The sequence below is a fragment of the Bubalus kerabau genome, chromosome 12 (assembly GCF_029407905.1).
Source record: "Bubalus kerabau isolate K-KA32 ecotype Philippines breed swamp buffalo chromosome 12, PCC_UOA_SB_1v2, whole genome shotgun sequence".
NCBI classification, from domain to species: Eukaryota; Metazoa; Chordata; class Mammalia; order Artiodactyla; family Bovidae; genus Bubalus; species Bubalus kerabau.
In genome coordinates this window covers 60,530,309-60,539,720 of record NC_073635.1, presented here as the reverse complement: position 1 = coordinate 60,539,720, position 9,412 = coordinate 60,530,309, and the positions used below count along the sequence as shown (strand labels likewise).

Here is a 9,412-nt window from a genome sequence, read left to right as displayed (position 1 = left end):
CAAAGGTCCATCTAGTCAAAGCTATGGTTTTTCTAGTAGTCATGTAGGGATGTGAGAGTTGGAGTATAAAGAAAACTGAGCACCAAAGAATTGATGCTTCTGAACTGTGGTGTTGGAGAAGACTCTTGAGAGTCCCTTGGACAGCAAAAAGATCCAACCAGTCTATCCTAAAGAGAATCAGTCCTCAATATTCAATGGAAGGACTGATGCTGAAACTGAAAATACAGTATTTTGCCCATCTGATGCAAAAAACTGACTCATTTGAAAAGACCCTGATGCTGTGAAAGATTGAAGGCAGGAGGAGAAGGGGACGACAGAGGATGAGATGGTTGGATGGCATCACTGACTCGGTGGACATGCGTTTGAGTAAGCTCCGGGAGTTGGTGATGGCAGGGAAGCCTGGTGTGCTGCAGTCTATGGGGTCGCACAGACTGAGTGACTGAACTGAACTGAACTGATGAAGAAAAAAAAAAAATATATATATATATATATACACTTAACTTAATTTTCAATTTTAATAAATGGTTAAATGTATACTACACTAACAAATACCAATAGTACTACTTAGTTTCTAGACAATTTAAGGAAAATAGGTAGCAAGATAATATGGGATTTTTTTTAATCATCCCAAGTTTTTAAAAGATATTAACAAATAATATTTGTAATTTGAGTTTTCAATATCTCTTTTATTTTGAGATATGTTATGTTTTCATGCATAATTAGTTTTAAAAAATGGTTTTCATTTTCATCAACATAAAAACCTAAAGCCTAGAAATTTAAATTTCTAATTAAAAACAATAAATATTTAAGTTAAATATTTAAGATGATCAGTTCTTATGTCTTAATGTAGACAGCATATGTAATTTCTTTTTGGTCTTAGAGTGTTTTTGTGGGCTGGTATGTTTCTGAATATTTTATTATGTTTTTTTTTTTCCTATTACATATCAAGTGTGGCATTCTGAACAAAGTTGAGAACTAGGCTATATCAGGTAACTATCACATGCATAATTAATGATTGATAGACTTTAACAAATAATGTGGGCACTTGAAGAAAATATTTACATATTTCATCACTTAACTTCATTGCACTTCATGCATTCTGGATAATTTTCATTGATCTATCTTTTTAATTAGTTTTTCAGCTTTATCTAATTTTCTGTTGAAATCCTCCTCAGCATTATTTAAATTCCAAAGATGATATTTTCATTTCTATGAGTTCTCCTGGGATCTTTTACTGGTCTGTTCTTAAGTGTCTGATTATTTGCTAATTTTTAAAAGTTTGTAAATATATTTTATCACTATATGTGAAGTATACACACACACACATACTTAAAAATCGTACCCAATACTCTATTATATAAAACTTTTCAGATTTGTTCCTTCTTGTCAGTTATGTATTTTGCCTTATTTCATTTTATGATAGATTGTTCACTGAAAAATCAATTATACATTGATTGCTAATGTACCTGAGTTTTCAGGTAGAATCTATAGGGGTCTGGAAGAGGAAGGTGTCAGGAATAATTCTTATAATTGTAGCTTGACTCACTTTTTACAAGGGGCAGTGCCATTTACTATGACAAGAAGAAGCAGGTACTAGGGTCGCTGCAAAATAAGGATATCAAAATTTTAATTTTTGGATAAATTATGAAAAATTAAATTTATTATTATTATTAAGATTAATTAATTTATTTTAATTGTAGAACGATTACAATATTGTGATAGTTTTGCCATACATCAACATGAATCAGCCACAGGTATACATATGCCCCCCCCAATCCTGAACCTCTCTCCCACCTCCCTCCCCTGCCTATACCTCTGGATTGTCCCAGAGCACTGGCTTTGGGTGCCCTGCTTTTTGCACTGACTTTGCACTGGTCATCTATTTTACATATGGTAATGTACATGTTTCAATACCATTCTCTCAAATGATCCCACCCTTGCCTTTTCCCATATAGTCCAAAAGTCTATTCTTTACATCTGTGTCTTCTTTGCTGCCCTGCATGTAGGATCATCGGTACCAGCTTTCTAAATTCTATATATATTCATTAATATACAGTATTTGTCTTTCTCTTTCTGACTTCACATTGTATAATAGGCTCCAGGTTCATCCACCTCATTAGAAATGACTCAAATGTGTTCCTTTTTGTAGTTGAGTACGCCATTGTGTATATGTACCACAACTTCCTATCCATTCATTTGCCGATGGACATCTTAAGCAATTCTGTGTACAGATTTGAGCTCTTGTGAATGTTTGTCTTGAGACTAGTTTTTTGGATACTGAATGAGTTACCTTTATTTCAGATTCTTACAAGGAACCTGCACTAATTGAAGTGATTTACATATGCTTTGGTCCTTGTGACTTAAAAGAAACTAATATCTGTAACCTGAAGTAGGGAATGAATATAAAATAGATTATTCTTTGTCAGTGTGTGTTTCTAGCAGGAGTATAATAGTCAGATATAAATTTTGAAGTATGCTTTGGAGTTAGGTAGAACTAGTGTTCAGTTTGACAAGTGTTTTAACAGTCTGAAAATGCATTTTAAAGGTCAGGACCAGGGCTACTTATATGAGTAAAAATCTATGAAAAGCATTTAAAAATAAAACAGTAAAGTTTTATTAACTGAGAGATATTGAGGGATGAAGTCTTTTATCTTTTCAACAGTTGGGGAATCTCACTGTACTTAAACTAGCTAGAGTGGATTATGTTCTCTGCAACTGAACCCAAAAGGTCACAACCCTCAAAGCGGGGATTCATGTAATAAAATGCTTATGTTCAGGAAAGTGGTTGTAACAGGAAATCTGTTGTCATTAAGTTATATACAAGAAGTATTTGAAGCCAGGGGACATAAGCAAGAGTACATGGTGCCTGAGAACAACCCTGCATTAGTCAGGGTTCTCCAGAAGATAAGAACCAATAGGATATAAAGAGTTGAATTAAAGGAAATATGGGCTTTCCTGGCGGCTCAGATGGTAAGGAATCTGCCTGCAATGCAGGAGACCCAGGCTTGATCCCTGGATCAGGAAGATCCCCTGGAGAAGGGAATGGAAGCCCACTCCAGTATCCTTGCCTGGCGAATCCCATGGACTAAGGAGCCTGGCTGGCTGCAGTCTGTGGTGTTGTGTGGACTGAGCGACTAAAGGACATGCAAGAGGATATCATAGAAATTTACTCAGGTGATTGTGGAGAACAAATCCCACTATTTGTCCTCTACAAGATGGGGAATCAGACAATCTGGTGGTATAATTCAGTCCAAGTGCAAAGGGCTGAGAATTTGGGAAAGGGTAAATCCAAAGGACAAAGAAATCTGAAGATCCAAGAACCAGGAGCTCACAAGTCAGTAGGTAAGAGAACATGTCCTGTCCCAGCTCAAGAAGAGAGATACCTGGCCCTTCCTCTACCTTTACATTCTATTAGGGTCCTCAAAGGATTGGTGAGGGTGGATCTATTTACTCACTCTACTAATGCAAATGCTAGTCTCCCACACAGACACACCCAGAAATAATGTTTTACCGGTTATCTGGGGCATCCCTTAGCCTATATAAAAGCATCATCATACCACTTGAATACAGAAATTATATAAGAGGTATAAAAAATATAACAAGAATTCATTTTTATAAGCAGAGGAAAATAAAATGTTGCAAACACTCATGGCGGCAACAGGGACTTAGATAACAGGAAAATCAAACTGGATGAATATCAACCATGAACATTTTGTGTGTGTGAGGGTCTTGTTTCTGTGCAGGAGGACAGTGAGCAGCAGCACCACTTTAAGCACAGGGAGATATGTTATAAGCGAACTTAAGTAAGCTGTTGATATTCTTCCCACCTTAAAGGCTTCAATTTTATGCTAGGATACACTTTGCAAGAACCCGAGGTAAAAGGCAGATGTGAGAGCCAGTAAAAATCAGGAGAAGTATGGTGCAATTCCAGGGAAGAGCCATGGAAAAAAAAAAGAAAAGATAGATAGGTCTTTTAATACAAGCTTAACTTCCTGTAAAGTTTACAAATTTGTATCTTTAAGTTGTGAAGTAAATTCCACACAAATCTTCATCTATTTTGAGATTTCCTACTATTTTGATTACTTATTTATGAAGTAAAAAAAAAAAATAGAGAACAAGAACTTTCACATTACTTAGGTTAAAACATAAACCATTTATTAAACAAATTTTGTACATGATGAATCCTCTTTTGAATATCTTCAGTTAGGAATTGTTCAGAGTATATAACTCAAAGAATATGACATGATATTTAAACTCGAATTTGTCAAGTCACTCAGCCATATAGAAGAGAGGCTAATGATTTCTTGCTTAAACATGCAGTAAAATTACTAGGGATGTGAAACTCAAAGACAACAAATAAAAACATTTCCTGACAGCAAAATAAATGACTAATGCACTTGAAAATAAATATATACTTATTTAATTTGCTCTAGGTTTAGCTGTGTGGCACTCAGTAGCAAGCTTTCACAGAGCAATGAAGTTGCAGTGCACACAGATGGCCCAACTTCTTAGAGGCATAGACATGTGTATCCATGAGTGGAAACGGATCAGCACTTTCTTCTAATTATTTTCATGAGAATTTCTGAGTTTGTTATTTTCCATCTAGAAAACTAATGTGTATTCATATTTTTCTTAAACTTCTGTGATTGTATTATTTGTATTATTATGAATCATAATTATTTTCCTAGGAGACAGTAAAATCAGTTTAATATTATATAAGCTATTTAATTTTTACTGTTATCCTGAAAGGTAGCTATGAAAATTTTATTTTATATATACAGATATATTAGCTAATCAAGCCAGAAAAATCAAATGAATTGCTTAATATTTAACTCATAAGTTGTTAACCAACTTTTCAAAATCAAAGTTTTGATTACAAAGTTACGCTGTGTTTTTCTACTAAACCTGTCATGAATATATTACTTACTATTTTTATTGTTCTTCATCCACATTTTTCCCAAGTTTTTGGAAACAAAGGGCAACCACAAACATATTCCAATGCCCCCATTCTATCATTATTTCACTGTTTTCATATAGCAATGCTACTTCCAGTCTATGCTCTATCTGAATTACAATAAATATTTTGCAGTTTGCATATTTTCAGGTGTTTTTGCTCATGTTTTGGGAGATAATGAATATCTTTCAAATGTTTTACATCTATTAGAAATTCTTCCCAATAAGAGACTAATACTTATACATTCTTTTGGTCTTTCAACATTATAATTCGTTCTTAAAAAATAATAATAATAAAATAATAACAATAACAACAATACAGCATTAATACTATGAAGAGTTACAATAATACATATTGAATATTTAATGTATTTTTGGAACTGGGTTAGACCCTCTTACATAGCCCCTTTTATATAATTGTATCATTAAGTCAATGTTATAACACACTTTATAGAGGTGGTAAAACTTAAGTTTGTCTGGATTAAGCATTGTTGTTAGGAGTCACAAAGAATGTAAGTGATGCAACTTTTTTCTTTTTTAATTTTAGAACTTAATTTTAATTAGTTCTAATTTAATTTTAAATTTTAATTTTAATTAGAGATTCTAATTTTAGAACAAACTCCTAAGCACCATACTACACAAATTTCCATATTTCTGGACACCTCATAATCACAAGTATTTTCTGAAACATTTTATTTGCTGCATATTCATTTGTTTAAAGCAAATCAGGAGGTAATTGCTTATTTGTATTATTTTGAATATTTTTTTTAAAAGATCATATAATCTTCAATAGCTATTTAACAATCTGAAGTGAACTGAAGGAAGAAGTCCTTCATCAGCAGAGATTTCTTCGTCTCATGGGGTGCATCAAAGTCACATCACCACACCACGGACAATGTCATCAACACCAGACCCATCATAGCTATCATCCCCACTGCCCCCATCATATTGTTAATCAACTATACTACCAATATAAAATAAAAAATTTTAAAATGAAGTTCATGGTTACTTTATTATCCACACTCTTTGACAATAAATCTTGAATTTCTAAATTGATGATTTATAGAGCTATGCTTTTAATAAAATTTGTTGCCTACTTGTTTTGTGAGGAAGCAGAAAGAAGATAATGTTTCAGGGAGAAAAAAAAGTATTATTTTCAGATTTCATAAGATAGTTTGTCTTTTGTCTTCATTACCATTTGATTCTGAGAAATATCTTAGAAAATTATATTCATTTCTCTTTTGGAGCCTAGGAGAAGCAAGACATGAAGGAAAAATAATAGAAAAGACAGAACAATTCTTTATTTTCTTTATTATAATGGCTAAACATAATGGGAAAGCATCATTTTTGGAAAGATAATTTCATTAAGATAGTCCCACTTAAATGAGTGAATTGATATAATTAACAATAATGTATTGCCTCAGAGTTAACCTGCACAAGTGTTATTCTCATTATTAAACATTGCATCTTTATTCTATACTTTTAATTCATGATTTCCTTGTATAGTAAATGGATGTAAATAGGTAAAAAGTAAAATCCAATGATCTGTAACTGTATCGCCTCTCCATTTCTCTTCTCCCATGCTCTTGCCAAAGTCTCATCTTCTTTGCTAATAGGTTTCATGTACTGGTCCTGGAATCAAGATTGCTGCTTAGGTCATAGGTGGCCATGTGTGACAGGGGTCTGCAGAAAACCTTTCTCTACTGACAGAGGTGTGGAGCTTTGGTGATGGCAGGGGAATATAACAACATCTGATGGTGCTCTACTGAAACAGAGAGTCCTGGCAACAGAGGACATGGTGTAGCAATGAGATGAAGACAGAGATCAGAATTATGTTTTAATTGTAGTTAACTTATAATGGTGTGTTAATTTCTGCATTATAGCAAAGTGACTCACTTATACATCTATTTAGATTATTTTTAATCTATTTTCTATTATGGTTTATCATAGGATAGCAAATATAGTTCACTGTGCTATACAGCAGGACCTTGTTGCTTATCCATCCTATATATAATAGTGTGCATCTACTAATCCCAAACTCCCAATCCACCCCCACCCCCACCTCCCACTTGGCAACCACAAGTGGCGTTCTCTGCGTCAGCGAGATAGGTTCACTTGTGTCATATTTTTATGTTACACCACACTGCATTTATCTTTCTGACCTACTTCATTTAGGATGATAATCCCCAGGTCCATGTATTACTGCACACAGCATTATGTCATTTTTTTTATGGCTAAATAGTAATCCATGTATATATGTAGCATATTTTCTTTATCCAGTCATCTGTCAATGGACATTTAGTTTGTTTCCATGTCTTGGCTGTTTTGAATAGTGCTGCTATGAACATAGAGTTACATGTTTCTTCTTTAATTTTATCTCAATATATGCCCTCAAATTTGGAACATTTCATGAATTTTTGTCATCTTTGTGCAGGGACCATGCTAATCTTCTCTGTATCACTCCAATTTTAGCATATACGTGCTGTTGAAATGAGCAAGAGAATTGGAATTAAAGGAGTGTTTTACCATGGACTCCAAAATAACTAAGCTCACTGAGGTTAAATAAAAGACAAGTGGTTCATAATTAATCATTGATATGAATATGACTATGAATAACAGTGACAGCTGAGTCACTAAACAATTAATTAAAAGAATTTGGAAAATATTGTAAGCAAGGTGGAAATTATAGTAGATAATCGACACTCATTAAACACTAGGTCTTTCAGTTTCCCATTTTTTAGTGAAAAATAATAGCCTTCAATAGCATCAACAACTACAAAATTACAAAGTATCATGTTTGTCACTAGAAGCTTATTCATAGAAGCTTGTGAAGCAGTCAGAGATACAAGGCCGACTCACAGATCTGAAAGCCTTTACAACTGGAAATGCAAAATGACTATTGAAAAGAATTTGTATTGATACATGGTGCTTCCCAGGTGGTGCTAGTGGTAAACAACCCACCTGCCAATGCAGGCGACTTAAGAGATGCTGGTTTGATCCCTGGGTTGAGAAGACCCCCCTGGAGAAGGAAACGGCAACCCACTCCAGTGTTCTTGCCTGGAGAATCCCATGGACAGAGGAGCCTGGTGGACTGCAGTCCATGGGGGTCATGAAGAGTCGGACATGACTGAAGTGACTTAATATGCATGCATTGATACATGATCTTTACCTAGAGATCTTTTAGATCCTTAAATTTTCAGCAAAGTCAATGATTAGATTAAAACTTTATTTAAACAAAAACTCATCACTTATTTTAAAAGTTTCTATGTCACACTATTTATAGGAAATCATGTCGTTAAGATGATGCTTCATTTCAAAACATACTGGAGCCCATGGGGCTTAATATGACATGTTTAAGGAATGTATAATTTTCATCATCCCCACACTATAATGTGAAACATTATTTGCCTTTGGGAAGAATTAATGAAAACATAACTTGACATTATGATTATGGACATCTGTCTTTGTTTATGTTCATCTCGGCTTAATGCAGAAATGTCAAAGAAAGTATGTAGGGTGAATACTGTGTATCTTTCAGTTTTACTCTCATTGCTCAGCACAAAGAGATGAAAACGGCATTGTGCTTCTTGTGTGGTAGGAATTTAGCTAATGGATATATAAAGCAAACAAAGCTGGAAGGAAAAGTTTTATTGCTCCATCCTGGACCATATGGATTTTTGTGGCTTTTGTTTTTACTTTATTGGATGTTGTTGTTGTTGTTGTTTAAAGGATGCTTAATTTGAAAGATCTGGAACCTCACTAAAATTTGGATTCATACCAACACAAAACTTTGTCTTAAAACATACTAAAACTTTGCTTATTCTCTTGCCAAGGAAAAGAAGTCACACATGTTTGGATATCTCTGTAGAAATCCAAAGGACTGACAATAAGGAGGAAAATATTTTCTGCTTAAGCTATTGCAATTTTTTCCCTTTACAATAGGAAAAAAAAGAAAATATTTGATGATAAACATGACTACATAATATTAACTATTTTTACTAATATTTAATAGCTAATACTGTTTTAACCAAGGCTACTAATGATATTAATATCCCAGGATTCATATTTTGTTTTAGTCAGATTTAACTGCCCAATAGTTGTTTTCTTGATATATGGACTTACAGAATCAAATTGCCTTTTTACTGGCTCCTTTTATTCCAGGTAAATCTAAAATGCAGAATGTTATTTATACTAGTTTATATTAGTGACAGGACTTCCCAGGTGGCATGAGTGGTAAAGAACTGCCTGACAATGCAGGACACAAAAGAGACTCAGATTCGATCCATGCGATGGGAAGATCCCCTGGAGGAGGGCATGGCAACCCTCTCCAGTATTCTTGAGTGGAGAATCCAATTGAAAGAGGATCCAATTGAAAGAGGAGTCCATAGGGTTGCAAAGAGTCAGACACGGCTGAAGTGACTTAGCATGCATGCATGCACATTATTAGAGACATTTCAAT

At 34.1% G+C, this 9,412-nt stretch overlaps 1 pseudogene; it reads right to left on the bottom strand.

Moving 5' to 3' along the window:
- Positions 1–7,344: 7,344 nt before the first annotated feature.
- On the bottom strand, positions 7,345–7,445 carry LOC129624850 (uncharacterized; annotated as a pseudogene).
- Positions 7,446–9,412: the final 1,967 nt, after the last annotated feature.